The sequence below is a fragment of the Amblyomma mixtum genome, chromosome 3, assembly GCF_055824585.1.
Source record: "Amblyomma mixtum isolate Tamu chromosome 3, ASM5582458v1, whole genome shotgun sequence".
NCBI classification, from domain to species: Eukaryota; Metazoa; Arthropoda; class Arachnida; order Ixodida; family Ixodidae; genus Amblyomma; species Amblyomma mixtum.
In genome coordinates this window covers 131513214-131529886 of record NC_143014.1, presented here as the reverse complement: position 1 = coordinate 131529886, position 16673 = coordinate 131513214, and the positions used below count along the sequence as shown (strand labels likewise).

The 16673-nt window shown below is 45.5% G+C and overlaps 1 non-coding gene across 1 annotated transcript; it reads right to left on the bottom strand.

The window, feature by feature from the left end:
- Positions 1–792: 792 nt before the first annotated feature.
- TRNAE-UUC (transfer RNA glutamic acid (anticodon UUC)) lies at positions 793–864 on the bottom strand. The gene has a single exon. It is a non-coding gene; the product is annotated as a tRNA-Glu (tRNA).
- Positions 865–16673: the final 15809 nt, after the last annotated feature.

The window sequence follows — 16673 nt, the reverse complement described above, 5'->3', positions numbered from 1 at the left end:
CACAAGGGCCAGTTCTCTGGCGACACGAACTTGGTGGGCCAGGTCGTCAACCTTCAATCCTTTCTTTAGCTTGAGCAGTACCACCCTTGTAATTGAACCCTCTTCTTTGACACCTTGGATGCGCCACCGCTTGCGCGTTATTTCAGTCTCGTTGCCGAAAACCACGAAGGCCGCCATAAAGTCGTCGTCGGCCACCCCGGCAACATCCAGTGTAGCCTCAGCTTGACCTGTTGATCTTCAGGATCAATAATAATGCAGCCGCCTCCCTTTACTTGCGGTTCCTTCAAAGTGGTTGATCTAGTACGCCCCCACAGCAACAACGTCGGAGAGCGCACCAGCGATGGCAAGGGCGTCGCGAAATCCCTCAACCTTGTACGGCCTAGCTCGCACGTTGCCGTGCAAAAAAAAAAAAAAAAATCGTGTTGAAAACAATACGTCCGGTGGGCAGAGTCGGCAAATAATCTGGTAGTCATTATCTTCTGTCACATCGAGCCTTTTTCCGCGGCCGGCAGGGGCCGTTCCGCTGGAGGACATAATTCTGCGACCGCTCACACCGGTGGCCGGAAGTAGAAGCCGAAGCCGGGCTTCCTGGGTGAAGGCCAGGTATCCTAGCCACTAGACCACGCCGGAACACGATGACGTGGACCAAGAGGGCGTTCTAAGCACTATGCGTCTTTAAAAGCAAAAAAAAAAAGGAAGGAGCCAGTAGGAAGTCAGGTCTCACCAAGATATGAACTCGGATAGCTGGATTCAAAGTCCAGAGTGCTAACCATTACAACATGAGACCACATTTTCCGACGCCGGGAATCGAACCCGGGCCTCCTGGGTGAAAGCCAGGTATCCTAGCCACCAGACCACGCCGGAACACGATGACGTGGACCAAGAGGGCGTTCTAAGCACTACGCGTCTTTAAAAGCAAAAAAAGCCAGAAGGATGTCGGGTCTCACCGAGATATGAACTCGGATTGCTGGATTCAGAGTTCCGAGTGCTAACCATCACACCATGAGGCTTTTTTTTTTTGTTGTTGTTGTCAGGGTGACAATAACAGTCCGGAGCATAATACTGAATGAGATAGGCGTCAGCAGCCCAATGGCTAACTCATATAGTTTAAATTTTTTTCGCTGCAGGAAACTTGTCAAAAATGGCCACCTATTCCGGGGGATCGGGGTGGGTTTAGTATACTTCTCTGCTATACGCCACGCTCTCAATGAATTTTCTGGAACAGGACGCCTATTGGCGTCAGCAAGTCGCACCTGCATGCTGGTTTTCCATAAGCTTTGCAAGCTAGAGCCATTATTATGTGGCACGGTATTTTACTCTATACTTGCAGAAAGCAGATGCCATAGAGATTTATTCGGAGTTTCTTTTTATCGTTCTTTGTAGAACATCTCAATGAAATATTGGGTCCCAAGAATCTATGACAACGTGCTCAATAGTTTCGAGTTGCTTGCAGAGAAGGCAGTTGGTTGTCCACCGGACAAATATTACCTTTTCGTGAAGCCAGGCTTTTGCTGGAATTGTCCCAGTATGTAATTTGAGAAAAGAAAAAAGACTTCGCTGCTTGCTGAAATGGCATCCACCTTACCCCTTTCAATGCGTCATGTCCAGGACCTCCATAGTATACAGAGCGGTACACAGGCACAGGTAACATGATGTAGAGGATATCTGTATAGAGTGTGGGTCTTGAAATTGAAGATATTTCATTGAAGATCGGACACACAACATTCCAAACGCCCATACTACTCATGCAAGTGGCCAGTGATTGTGGTACATGGTTCTATGCATGATATTACAGTGAAGTATGGCAGTGTTTTACGCATTCTTGTATGCATTTCACCAAAACGGATCATGTTGATCTCGAAGATACAGAAACCGAGATACTATGTGGCGTCAAAATACATGAACAAGGCCCAGCTCTCCGCTTCTGACAGGCCGAAACCATTTCGTGACGCTCATATTTTCCTAAGTGTACGTCCAAATAACCAGAGCAAAAACGCGATGAACTTTCTGGATATTGACCGTGACATAGATTAGACATTCACGACCTACGATATTTTGGAAAGTAAAAAAAAAAACATTACAGATACTGGCTCGCGAAAACACAGATAAATCCCTTCCATGCCATCCTTCCGTTTTTTCTCGTACTCGGTTTGTTCTATTCATTCTCGCTCGGTGTGCCGATAACAGCAAAGGGGTACATTGAGGTACTTTGTAGGCTGTAGGGATCACTTCACCAGGCCGAAATACTCTGGTCTATTGTCGCATTGTCCAGACCAAGAGCGTAAGCTTTTCTAACAGTTAATTTGGCAACCAGTCAAGAGGAAAGTATACAGCAGCTGTATCTTACCTGTACTCACGTATGGAGCAGAAACGTGCAGGCTAACGAAAAGGGCTCAGCTTAAGTTAAGGACAACAGAGCGAGCTATGGAAAGAAAAATAATATGAAATGACAGACCGGAAGCGGGCAGAATGTGTGAGGGAACAAACGCGGGTTAATGACATCCTTGTCGAAATCAAGAGGAAGAAATGGGCTTGGGCAGAGCATGTAATGCGAAGGCAAGGTAACCGATGGTCCTTAAGGGTAACGGAGATTCCAAGAGAAGGCAAGCGTAGCTGGGGGCGGCAGAAAGTTGGGTAGACGGATGAGATTAAGAAGCTTGCGGAGATACGATGGCCGCAGCTCGCAAAGGACAGAGCTAATTGTAGAGACATGGGAGAGGCCTTTGCCCTGCAGTGGGCGCAGTCAGGCTGATGATGATGATGATCAAGTATTTCCCTGCAATGCTAACATCTTTACGAAAGCTATCTTTATCTAAAAAAAAAAGTAAGTGCCGCCCGCATGAGCTAAATCTTTAACATGAGCATTGGGTAGCTTGAAACCGGCCATCTTATCGCTCTGAAGCAGAGCTAGGCAGAGTTTTTCGAGGTCGACCCCAAATAGCAGGGGCGACAGCGGGCGACCCGGTCTCACTGCCGAGCGCACCTGCACGCCCTCTGTCGGTTACCATTTACAATGGCACGCTTCGTAGAATATCCTAGTATCACTCGATCTATGTTATTGTGCTCAAGGATACAAAACAAAATTGCGTGCGTCACTGGATCAAAAGCCTTTCATAGATTGAGCTGCAACAAAGCAGTACGGCCTTCAAAAGGCATCACAACGCTCCCAGGACGTTAGGGGCAACGTGGATATTTGTGGCTATTGCACAGCCTTTGAGGCCGCAAGCTCGGTGTTGACCTACCGAAAGAGTAATTGCACTTTATAGTCTAATTGCTAAACCCTTAGTGAAGACTTTGTAGTCTGTACGTTGGTTAAGCTAATTGGGTGGTGAGACCCCCACCAGCAGTCGTTGTTCAGTATCCTCAGTTTTGGTTAGTTATATTGAGTTTAACGGCACAAAAGCAACTGATGCTATGACGCGCCAAACACAGGGTTAGAGCCTTTTCTGTTAAAGGTGAAGCTTCTGACACCTATAAATCATTTAAAACTCTGGCTTCTTTGAGAAACTTAAAAATACACGACAAATCAACAGGTTCTTGATCATCTAAGAGCAACATGAGGTGTAATGGGATGCATTAATTGTACAATCACCATCACACATTTTACAGAGAGGTTATTCTTGTTTTATCAGTAAAAAGTTATGTGTAAGGTGTGTGTGTCCAATGCGTAGCCGGCATAAAATAACTTCCGTAGAACTTTCTTGATACCTGCAGGATTTCCATACTCCTAAAGTGGCTTTAGAGAATGCAGTTGTTTATCTGATCTTGCAATGCAGCCTGTCTCTTATTTTTGGTTTACATTACCTTCAAGCAACCCTTGGGCGGTATGTTCACGTTTTTTATTTGACCAAATCGTGATTGTGCTGGGCATGCATCAGATTTTTTATTACCTACTATTCAAATATGGCTAGGGACCCAGGAGAATTTAATGTTAAGTTTTTGTGTTGTGAGTTTAACTATATCGTCTATGATGTTTCCTATTAATAGTTAAACAGCATTTCTAGAGTGTAATGGTTTGAGCACACTCAGGGAATCAGTGTAGATGATGCTGTTTTGATGTTTTATTTCATCATTTGTTCAAGAGTTACAAAGATGACATAACACTCGGCAGGCATAACACTCGGCAGTTAAAACAGATGCACACTGTGGTAGTCGTATTATTTTTCCAGTTTTGCCTTGAACTACTGCACTTCCAACATGCGTTTTTTTTTTTGAGCCATCAGTATAAAATGCAGTGTAGATGTCATATTTTTCTTGAAGTGCAAATAATTCCTGCAGTATATGCTCATGTGACATTTGCTTTTTGTGTGAATGCGTCAGTGTGAAGTCACATACTGCGTGGAGACTACTATAGCAGCGAATGGTCTTATCTCGATGCAATGTTAGGTAGAGTATCTAGTACGACTAACTCTTCGCATTGATCTTCAAAGCGCTGTACTAATGGCCTGATAAAATGTGGTTAGTTGTTGAATAATCTTTTGGATGGGCACTTGGTGACAATGGGATGGATTAGTTGTTTCGGAGCAGAACGGAGCTTTAGGACGTATGGGTACGTCGTGCGATTCTTCGTTCCTCTAGACGAGGCTCATTAGCTTCGGCATAAAGCCTGGTTGCCGGGGATGTTCTGTATGCTCTAGATGATAGGCGCAGACCAATATTATTAACAGGGTCTAATCGTTTCAAGTAGGATGCTCTCGCTGAACCACATACTACGCACCCGTAGTCTAGCTTAGAGCGCACCAGAGAGCGATAGATTGGCGAAAGCTAGACTGTATCGAACACCCCCCCCCCCCCCCCCCCCGTTTTCTTGAAAGAACTTTTAGGACATTAAGGGCTTGAGAAGCTTTCTTCTCAAAGCTGTTTATGTGTGGCAGAAATATGAGTTTCTTGTCAAAAGTGATGCCTAAAAATTCATGTTGTTTAATTGGTAGTGCGGTTTGGCTCAGGTATAGGTTAGGATCGACCTGTAGGCCCCGTCTCAATGAGAACAGAACAGCTACTGTTTTTTGAAAAAGAACTTAAATCTATTTCTGCCGGCCCAAGCAGCCAGCTTATTTAGTGTCATTTGTATCTGCCTCTCACAGGTAGATATGCTGCAGGAAGAGCATGCTATTTCCGAATCATATACATAAAATGAATACATTATGGACTTGGAGATTATTTCAGCTAAGGAATTCATTTTTGCAATTAAGAGTGTCGTGCTTAGAAAAGACCACTGAGGTACGCCGTTCTGTTGGATGGAATTCATGAAGAGAGATGATCCTAGGCGGACTCGGAAAGTGCGGCTAGCCAAGAAGTTGTTCAAGCAGTTCAGCATCCTGTCGCGCATACCTAGGTCTGCTAGGTCACGGAGGATACCGAACCTCAACGTGGTGTCATAGGCCTTTTCCAGGTCGAAGTGCTACTTGCGGACGAACGCCTCCCAGATGGTATTTTCTAGGCGGACAAGGTGAAGATTGGTTGAACGTGCTTTTCTAAATCCACATTGATGCATGCCTAAAAGTCGCCAAGATTCAAGTACGAAAGCCAGTCTAACGTTGGCCACACTTTAGAAATATTTAGAAACTTAATGGCTATCGGCCAGCAACTGCTAGGACTTGTTGGTGGTTTTCCAGGTTTAAAAAAAAGGTACTATAACTGTTTTTTTCACTCCCCAGGCATTTTCAGAGTTATCCATTTTTTTATTAAAGATTTTCAACAGTGCCTTTACGGTAGCCTCTGAGAGATGGGCAAGCATAGCGTAATGCACACTGTCTGGGCCTGGTGACGTCTTTTTACTAGAGGATTATACTGTACTTAATTATTGCAGTGTGATAAGCTGGTTGAAGTCCTAATGCATGCCTGCTCCAAATGGGAAGATTTTGTTTTCCTGCTATTGCTTTGTGCTTCTGGAATGTTTTCGTGCAGTTGGACGAACTTGGGACTTTAGCAAAACGCTCGCCCAATATATTGGACAGTTCTGCTAATGATGTTTGTGTATCGCGAGTTGTCAACAATGGAAATGTGAAATATATACGGTCACCAGTGAATTTCCGAACTTGTTACCAGATTTTCTTTGAGAGTATTAAACTGTTTACACAGGACACATATTTCTGCCAGGAGGTTTTCTCTGTATTTCTTCGGATGTACCCCACTCTAGCCTTAGCCCTCTTAAAGGTAACTTCTCTGCAGTGAGATACCGACGTAGAGCGCCCCAGGCTTTGTTCTGCTATCTTTTTTTTTTTTTTGCAAATGTGCATTCTTGTGTCCACCATATTTTGTGTTTCTTCTATGAAAGTCCTGTTGATTGTGAAATAGCTAGTGTTGCGGCCGATATTATATATGTAGTAAACCTGACAGAAGCCAACAGCCATTAAGCCACCTGTCATTAATGTTCTCTATGCTATGCTTTTCACAAAATTCTTTTTCCAGAATGGCATTTGTTCTAAAAAGTGGGTCGGCGAGGTGAATTTTCCAGCGTCGTGGTCTTGCGGGGATGATAGGAGAAGACCGTGAGAACCTGATGATAGCGGGTAGGTGATCACTTCCAAGGGAGTCATTTAAAACATCCCATTTAAAATTATTAAAAACAGATAGCGATTCGAAAGCTAGATCGAGGAAGCTAATTCTTCCTGAACTTGGGCAACAATACGTAGCTTGTTCTATGTGCAAAAGAGATACATCATTTGTAAGGATAAAATCTTAGATTATTTGGCCCCTAGTGTCAGAGCACTCGCTTCCCCAAAATGGGGAGTGAGCATTACATCCCTGACTACCAGTTACGGTACGGAACGACTAAGCGCCTAAGCACAACGACAAAGACCTGGTGTGCCGTGGAGAAGAATTTCGATCCAAAAAACATCAAGCTGGCTGAAGTGAAGTCTTGGGCAGTCTCCCGCTGTAGGAACCTGGAGTTAGAACAGATGGCAAACGTTATCAGTAAGTGCAATGAACAGGCTGCTAGCATGTTTTTTTTACTGCCAAAACCCATAAGGAAGATGTACCGTTCAGTTGTGTTGTGAGTGAGCGCGGGTTTCGGCAGCGCCACATTAACCAGTTCCTACGAGAACATCCGAACTCACTTTTCAGAGAGGATCCATATGTGACGAAGAACTCCACTGATGTAATAGTTTTCTTAAAACATGAGGGACAATAGGCAGTATTTTCTCGGTCAAACATTAAAGATCACTTTTATTCCATTCCTCACAAAAAACTATTCCTAACCGTTCAATCTTGTATTGAAGAGCATGGTGCTGTGTCTTTTCAAAATGCAGTGGGCATGCCATATGAAAGTATTCTAACTTTGCTGTAATTCTATCTCAGTGCCACAGTGGTTAATTTTGAGGATTGGGTTTACTTCTAAAAGAAAGGTATCTGCATAGGTTCCTGCGTTGCGACTGTTTTGAGCAACATTTACCTCTCAACAATTGATGCAATTCTGGAAAAGATTTTAGACAGAGAGAAAGTTCTGAAGGTTTTACGGTATGTTAACAAAGGATTAATAACGAATTAATAATTCTCTGATTAATAACGAAAAACCAAAAAAAGAAAACCTGTGGAACTAACCATACCCAGAAGTTTGTGGGATGCAAGGAAGGGATGGTTTATCATATCTCGCTCACATGTGGTAAGTTATATTCGTATTGGCCAAACGAGCAGGTGTTTGAACGAGCGCACGAACGATCACTTGAGAATGGCCCTGGCTCTAATCTCCTGCTTCATTGCAAAACGTGTGAATGCATGCCTCGCTTAGACGAAGCCATCATCCTGGGTAGGAGTCAAGATAGCGTAGCTTGTGGATTGAAAGAAGCCTTCTTTATCAAAAGAAAACACTTAGATTGCGTCAGCAACCCGTCGAAAGAGCTGTACGAGAGAGAACTGTCAGAAAGCCACTGTTGAAGTTCGAGAATGAGTATGATGCAGTGAATGGCGCATGCCTTACTAAGTGAAAGACACTGGTTTTTTGGTGAAGGGGGTTACAATATGCTGCCACACATTTTTTTTTTTGCAGCCGCTTATCTGTTTTTGACCAGTATTTTCTTTTCATCTGGCCCTATACACCACATGCCATAATCACCATTTTCTTTCCAAGTAATCTGTTTTAGTTGATTCACCTCATAATTTATGTCTTTTATCACTCTTATAGCCCCTACACCTTGTGCCGTTTACTGCCTCTGATTACCACCACCACGCTACGCCTATATATATTGCTGTGTGCTTCCTTCAATAAAGCATCAGTTAACAGTAAGCGCCTGTCCATGTCACTTTCATGCATTCGTCTGTGATGGCGCTTAGTCGTTCTGTATCATGCATGAACTAGCCCAGCAAAAAGTTCTGCTTGAGTACCAGATATGGCTCCGGCAGTTCATCGATCAGGTATTCTAAATCTTGCACTGTTAATATTAGGTGTGGGAGAAGATATACTGAACACATTGTTATTGCTTTGTAGCTGACGATGCTGGCAGCAACCGCCTCAGATTTTGTCGAGTTTAATTTCTTGATCAGGCACGACGCTTTGAGTGACAATTGCGACGCCTCCAGAGAGTCTACTTGCCTGCTAGCGATCGCGTCGGAATGTTTTGTAATGTCTCAGGATATCCACATGTTGCGTACCAAGATTGATTCACTGAAAACATAAAGCTACACGTAACATTGACCACAGTATATGTGTTATGTCAGTGTAATTCTTCAGCAGTTCCACTGTACAGTTCCACTGTACCACAAAAGTCACATTTGTATGCTTTAGGGTGGAAACAGAAGATATTTACTTCGTTTTTGGGCCCGTAATCAGGGCTCTGTCTTTCTTTTGTTCAGGAGGGCTGTCCTTCCGCTGCAAAGCAGGTGGACTGGTAGTTACATCCATCCCCTCATTGGAGGCACTGCAGTACCGCGAAGAACCCGTGGGCAGAGGGTTGGGCTTCTCCCGAAGAGGGGAAGCCTGGCGGGCTGCCGACTTAGTGACCGGCGGTCACTTTTCTGGGGCAGCGTAGCAGCATTCGCTGCGTCTGCCAGAGGCGCGGGTGGCCTTGCCTCAGGCCCACTCTGTGTGAGCTTGGTAGGTGCCATAGGCCGGTGCGGTGTACCGCGCCCACACACCACATTGGCGAAGTTGATTTTTGCGCTGAAGGAGAGTGCACCCTGTTCTAACGCGTATCGCCTTCGTGTTTCTCCGAAGCTGTTTTTTTTTCCTTGCTTTTTTTAGCTACGAATTCTTCTTCCTTTTTCCAGGATGGGCACTACCTTGAGTAGGCAGCATGCTCTCCCTCACAGTTTACAAAGCGAAGCGCAGTGGCGTCACAGTTCTCTGAAGCGTGATCCTTCGAGGCGCATTTCGCGCACGTTTTGCGGCCGCGGCAACTCTGTGAACCGTGGCCAAACATCTGGCAAATGAAGAGTCTCCGGGAGTTAGGAATATAGTGCCGTATATTTAGTTTTAGGTATCCCGCTTCAATGGTTTTGTTGACTGTAAGGCCCAGGCGCTTTGTATCTATTTCTTTGTTTTCCTTTCGAATTTTGATTCGGTGCACATTTGTGACTATTTGGTCCTTCCAGCACTTCTTTTTTGGTGATATGCATGAAGTCATTTTTTGAAATAACTCCTTGGACACTGTTGAGAGATCGGTGAGCTGTAACGGACGCTGGGATGTCTCCAACAGATACAATGTTTGCGACTTTGGAGTTCTGGACAATGTCACGGAGTTTAAGCATAAATTGCCACTGGTCACTTTGGATGCCTTGTAGCCAAGGCACAAGGCATCTGTTAAGCACTTTGATACAAGGAATGGGGATACGATTCTAACTTTTTTCCTCTAGTTCACTTTGGATGACACAGAACTTTGAGAATGTTGCTTTCTTTTTAGGAAAAAAGTAGGCTGCTTCGTTCCGCCCTCTTTTCAGAGAGTGGTCATATTTGAAAAGAGGGAAGCCATGAAATGTATATGTTATTCGGTCACGATGCCAGCCGCCCAACATGGGGCCAAACAAGGGGATGGGGCAGGAACTTGCACACAAATCTTGCCTATATGAGCTGTATGCACCAGCTATAACGCAATACGACGAAACGCAGGGTAGTTCGCCACACAAGGTTAACCCTAGCCGCCAGGAAAAAGGAAGAAACAAAGAAGGGAGGAGGAGACAGGAAAGTTATCAGAAAAACGATAGGAAAATGAAAGATGGAGAGGATGATAGGAGAAGGCGACTGCCGATTTCCCTCGGTCGGGTCAGGCCCAAGGTGCAGTCTATAGGAAGCTGGGGCGAAGTGGTGTGTTGCCTTCGCCGATGAGCCTTAAAAGTCCAAACGCTCGGCACCGGTTTAACCACTAGGATCCACTTTTCCCCGGACACGGCGCTGCCACGCATGGCTAAGCGTGGGTGCTCGGGTCCGTGGTGCAGACATTCTGACGAATGCCGTTCCACGGTCGAAACGTCAATAAATTATTTTAAGCGTTTCAAACGTTGGTCTACATTCTTACTACTACATACCGTGCCGAGATTTCTTTTTTTGCTGGATTATATATATATATATATATATTGTCACGTGCTTCCACAGAACCTCGACGGAAGAAGCAGAAGATGGACTGACGAGCAGGGAGAAAGGAAGAGAAAGAGCTGAAGGACGCTGGTAGGCTTCCTGCTTCCATCCTGCTCCGACCGATCCCCTCTGTGAATAAACCCCCGTGCGTGCTAAGCACGTAACAGTTTGGTGGAGGTGCGGGGTATCGATCCCCGTACCTCTCGTTTCCCGACTTTTCAAGACTGCCAACCCCCGGCGCCTACTTACGGACAACTGCACACCGCGCAGCAGCGACCCCCAACGTCCGCTTGGGACCCGTACCGTCCGAGCAATTTGCGGAGTTCATCACCTGCATCTGACCGCAGTGTGACGCCGCCACCTCAGCGCCAACGGCGGTCACCTTCTCCTCGACGTCGTGCATCCCCTCCGCCTCCGGGAAACTAGGAGGCGCGGCCGATGGAGGTGAGGTCGCCGGCGAGTCGATGACGTCCAATATACCTCTGCCCGTGTTTATGTTGAAGAACAAACTGGAAGTGTTTATTGATGGTGTGAAAACAATGGCTCTTGTGGACACTGGTGCTACCGTATCCGTTATGAGTTTGAGGTTTAAGAACCGTTTAGGTAGGAAAGTGATGTTTAGTGGTGACCGTGCAGCGTTATTCCGTGGTGTCGGTGGTGAACCTTTGGTTCCACTTGGTGTGTGTGCTTCGGATGTTGTTATTGGTGGTCTAACGTTTAGAACAGAATTCACAGTGCTACCACGGTCAACGCATGATGTGATTCTTGGGATTGATTTTCTGCAAGAGTGTGGTGCAACTTTAGACTGTCGTACGGGAGAAATTGCTTTGAATTCTTCACTACTTTCAGCTCTTGTGGATAACTCGACACCGGATTTTGGAGCATTTGCGGTGGAAGAAGACACTATTGTACCAGCTTTCTCCGCAGCATTCGTGCGGGTTTCCTCTATTCACAATCAGTGCGAATCTTTTGAAGCTGTGGTAGAGCCTACGACACTCGCCTGCTCTAAGAAGAGTATCGTCGTGCCTCGTTGCGTCGTTCCCGTGGTGAGAGGCCGTACCGAGCTGTGGACAGTGAACCACTCTGAAGAGCCAGCTGTGTTGCCCCGGGGCCTCAAACTCGCCCGTTTCGAGGAAGGTGTGTCAGGTTCCGTCGCGACGTTAACCAACTCTGTCAGTGAGCAGCACGTGAAAAGAGATATGGAGACCCAAGTTAAGGCTATGATTAATCAGGCTCTTCCCACAACCGAGCGTCGCACTCTAGTGGAACTCCTTCTGAAGCACGTGTTCGTGTTCGACTTTGCCAAAGACGATTCTACACCACCGCCTACCTGTCGTATTCATCACACGATCAACACCGGCTCCGCACCTCCTATACGCCAGAAGCCCTATCGAGTCTCAGCCACTGAACGTAAGTTAATAGATGACCAAGTTCAAGAGATGCTAAAGCGAGGCATAATTCGAGAGTCTTCCAGCCCTTGGGCAGCTCCAGTTATCCTTGTTAAGAAAAAAGATGGCACATGGGGGTTCTGTGTTGACTACCGTCGCTTAAATACGGCCACGAAGAAGGACGTTTACCCGCTTCCACGTATAGATGACGCAATTGATTTTCTGCACTCCGCTTCATACTTTTCTTCTATTGATTTGAGATCCGGCTACTGGCAAATCCCCATGCACGCTGCAGATAGGGAAAAAACGGCATTCATAACACCAGACGGACTTTACGAGTTTAACGTTATGCCTTTCGGATTATGTAATGCACCTGCAACATTCGAGCGGTTCATGGATACAATCCTGCGTGGCCTTAAGTGGCAAATTTGTTTATGTTATTTGGACGACGTTGTAATTTTTGGCAAAACGTTTAGTGAGCACAACAGCCGCCTGGATATTGTGCTTGATTGCATGGAACGAGCTGGCCTTATCCTCAATTCCAAGAAACGTCATTTTGGGAACCGTGAAACAATTGTTCTTGGTCATTTAATTGATAAAGAAAGTGTTCGACCAGATCCAAAGGAAATTGGAGCTGTCAAAAGATTTACGGTGCCTCAATCAGTGAAAGAGCTGCAGAGTTTTTTATGGCTCTTCTCGTACTTTCGACGCTTTATATCTAGGTTTGCGGACATCGCTTACCCACTCCCGTGTTTGCTGCATAAAGATGCACCGTTCAATTGGACCAGCGAATGTGACGCAGCTTTCCGACATCTGAAATTTCTTTTGACCTCGGGCCTCATCCTACGCCACTTCTGCCCATCTGCACCAATTGAAGTGCACACTGATGCAAGTGGTATCGGTATCGGCGCTGTACTTATACAACGCCATGGTCACGATCAGCACGTGGTAGCATATGCCAGCCGTTCATTGAGTAAGAGCTAAAGAAATTACACGGTTACTGAGCAAGAATGTCTCGCCGTTGTTTTCGCTGTACAGCGCTTCCGCTCCTATCTGTACGGGAATGCTTTCACCGTCGTGACCGACCACCACTCGCTTTGTTGGCTAGTGAGTCTTCGTGACCCCTGTGGCCGGCTTGCTCGATGGGCTTTGCGCCTACAAGAATTTAATTTCACTGTGGTGCATAAAAGCGGCCGTAAACACTCAGATGCCGATTGTCTTTCCCGTTTGCCGCTTCAAACGACTGATGACGACGCAGACAACTTTGATGAATACTTGGCGTCACTTTCACAAGCCTTCCCCGATCTTCAAGTTTTCCGAACTGAGCAACGCAAAGACCAAACATTAACCTCTTTGTTTGATGCCGCTCAAGATTCTGTAAAGAATACTTTTTGCATTCGCGACGGTTTGCTTTATAAGAAGAATTTCGCTTCTGGAGGAGCACGCATGCTTCTTGTCGTACCCGAAAACCTACGCATCACAGTTCTTGAAATGATGCACGACGACGCCACGTCTGGGCACTTGGGAGTGACACGCACACTCCACCGCACACAACAACGATTTTACTGGCCTAACATGCGTTCAACCATTCAGCACTATGTAGCCAGCTGTGTGCAATGCCAGCGCTTTAAGCTGCCGACTTCAAGTCCACCGGGCAAACTGCGGCCAATCACACCTCCAACAGCCCCGTTTGAGCAAGTTGGCATTGACCTCCTTGGACCTTTCCCACGGTCCTCTAAAGGAAATCGATGGATTCTTGTGTGCGTAGACCACTTAACCCGTTATTGTGAGACAGCCGCAATACCAGCTGCTACTGCGTCTGAAGTATCTAACTTCTTACTTCGATTCGTCATTCTTCGGCACGGCCCTCCTGCAGTTCTCATTAGCGACTGTGGACGCCAATTTACAGCGGACGTTGTTGAAGAACTTCTCCGCCTCAGCAGCTGCAGTTTTCGCCACTCCACGCCATATCATCCCCAAACGAACGGTGTGGTAGAACGCACTAATCGGACGCTCACCACCATGCTTGCTATGTACGTCGCTGCAGATCATAAGGACTGGGATGGCGTCCTCCCGTTCATTACTCATGCATACAACACAGCGCAACATGAGACAACTGGCTACAGCCCCTTTTACCTGCTCTATGCTCGCTCGCCTCGCTGCGGCCTTGACACCATTCTACCATTTTTCATCCACGACGAACCTTCTCTTGCAACCACACTCTGCAGAGCTGAAGAAGCTCGCCAGCTTGCCCGCGTTCGAATCTTATCTTCTCAAGAGCGTTCCAAGAACCGCTACGACGTCCAACACCAAGAAGTTTCTTATGTTCCTGGTGACATTGTGTGGTTGTGGACCCCTCTACGCAAGCGTGGTCTGTGTCAGAAACTGCTATCCCACTACACTGGAACGTTTGTTGTGTTGGAGTGCATAAGTGACGTTAATTACGTTATATCACGACTAACTGCTAGTGGTCGACGGTCACGCCAGTCTCAGGTGGTGCATGTAGCCCGCCTCAAGCGATTCCATCCCAGACAGTCTATTTCCGTCTGCGAGGAGGGAAATGTCACGTGCTTCCACAGAACCTCGACGGAAGAAGCAGAAGATGGACTGACGAGCAGGGAGAAAGGAAGAGAAAGAGCTGAAGGACGCTGGTAGGCTTCCTGCTTCCATCCTGCTCCGACCGATCCCCTCTGTGAATAAACCCCCGTGCGTGCTAAGCACGTAACAATATATATATATATATATATATATATATATATATATATATATATATATATATATATATATATATATATATATATATATATATATATATATATATATATATATATATGACAGAAGCCAACAGCCACAGAAACCAAGGGGCACAGGGGATTTTTTTTTAATGTATTTATTTAGTTTCTGGTGTTGATCAATTTAGAATATTACAGAATATGTTATCGCTTAAAGATAATTGATTAGAAAAGCAGAAGAAGCAGATATATATATATATATATATATATATATATATATATATATATATATATATATATATATATATATATATATATTAGGGGTGTGCGAATATTCGAAATTTTCGAAAATAATTCGATTATTATATTTTTAGTATTCGTATTCGATTCGAAATCCAGGTATTCGTGTTGTCTCGAATATTCGACCCGACGCAAATATTCGTACCTAGCCGAATGTTAATTGTGAGCATCGGCGTTCATTTCGGTCCGCAGGCCCTATTGGCAGACATAACAGCAAGGCGGCGCCCACAGCAATGCGCATTCCTTCCTCCAAGGGCCATGCCGTAGCTGACTGCGCTAGTGAGCTTCTTTGTGGCTATACCTGCGAAGCTGGTATAGTCAGAGCTGTGCACGAAGTACCTTGCAATACGTGCCAGTTCAGTGCCAAGTGAGAGGGCATTTTCTGTGGCTGGAGGAGTCGTTTCAGCTAGAAGGGAACTACTTCTGCCTGACCATGTGGAGCAGCGGGTTTTCCTTCACGACAACCTTTTATGTTTATCCCAGCAACGCGCGTTCGTGCTGATGGCAAGCTAGCCTTAATCAATGCTGTGTACCAGCCATCTTCTCTGATATTTCCACTCTTCTAAGAATAATGTTCGAGACTGATATACTTTTGTGCAGCCACACATACCTTTTGTGTTCATTTAATCATCGATAGTTGAACTGTGATGTTCTTGGGTGCTCAAATAAATGTTTTGTACTGGTTAAATGTGTCTGTCCTTGATTATTCGATATTCGATTCGATATTCGGAGCCAAGTATTCGTATTCGATTCGTATTCGAAGAATTTGATATTCGCACACCCCTAATATATATATATATATATATATATATATATATATATCTGTGTGTGTGTGCGCGTGCGCGCGCGCGCGTGCGTGCGCGTGCGCGTGCGCGTGTGTGTGCGTGTGTGCGTGTGTGCGTGTGTGCGTGCGTGCGTGCGTGCGTGTGTGTGTGTGTGTGTGTGTGTGTGTGTGTGTGCGTGCGTGCGTGTGTGTGTGTGTGTGTGTGTGTGCACAAAAAACTATTTACAGAGCACCTAGTTAGGCGCTGCTTGGCACAAACATGATAGAAAACATAACAGAACAAAAATGCCGGCAAGGATATAAAGCGCATCAGGAGAGGAAGCCAATTCGTTAAAAAGTCCAATTCTTTGTAAATATCCGTTACCTGCAGCAACATTCGGCTCAAATGAATTCTGGGTGAAACAACAGGTTCAACGTTGCGGTCTTGCATGCGCGTTTTCCAAAGGCTATGAAGACCAATCAGAAGAACCATATCATAGGCTTTCTGGTCAGGTTGGGAAACAACAAGGTAGCGCACACTGTAGGAATTTAGGAGAAAATCTTTCTGTAGCGTCATCTGCAACACATACCAAAACAAACTCGCGTCTTTGCAGTCTATAAAACAATGTTCAATTGTTTCAGGTACATTGCACAAGCGGCAGTTTACAGAAGACACAAAAATATTTTTCCTATCGAGCCACGTGTTGATAGGTAGAGTTTCGGAGTGTAATTTAGAGAGAAATATTTTGGTGCAAGGAGAAATTGGCATTTTACGCACTCGTTTAAAACATCATGACCCATGAGGCCAAAGTAGACAGAACGATACAGTGGGGGCGGTAAGAGCGTCGATATCAAATCCCTGTACAGATTTTTGTGCGAAACAGGATATGAGTACTCATTTGAAAACAGAACTGTCAAAAAACGCACGGAGGCATAAAGCTTCCTACACATAGCCTAGTAAACGGGGGCGTTCAGTAAAA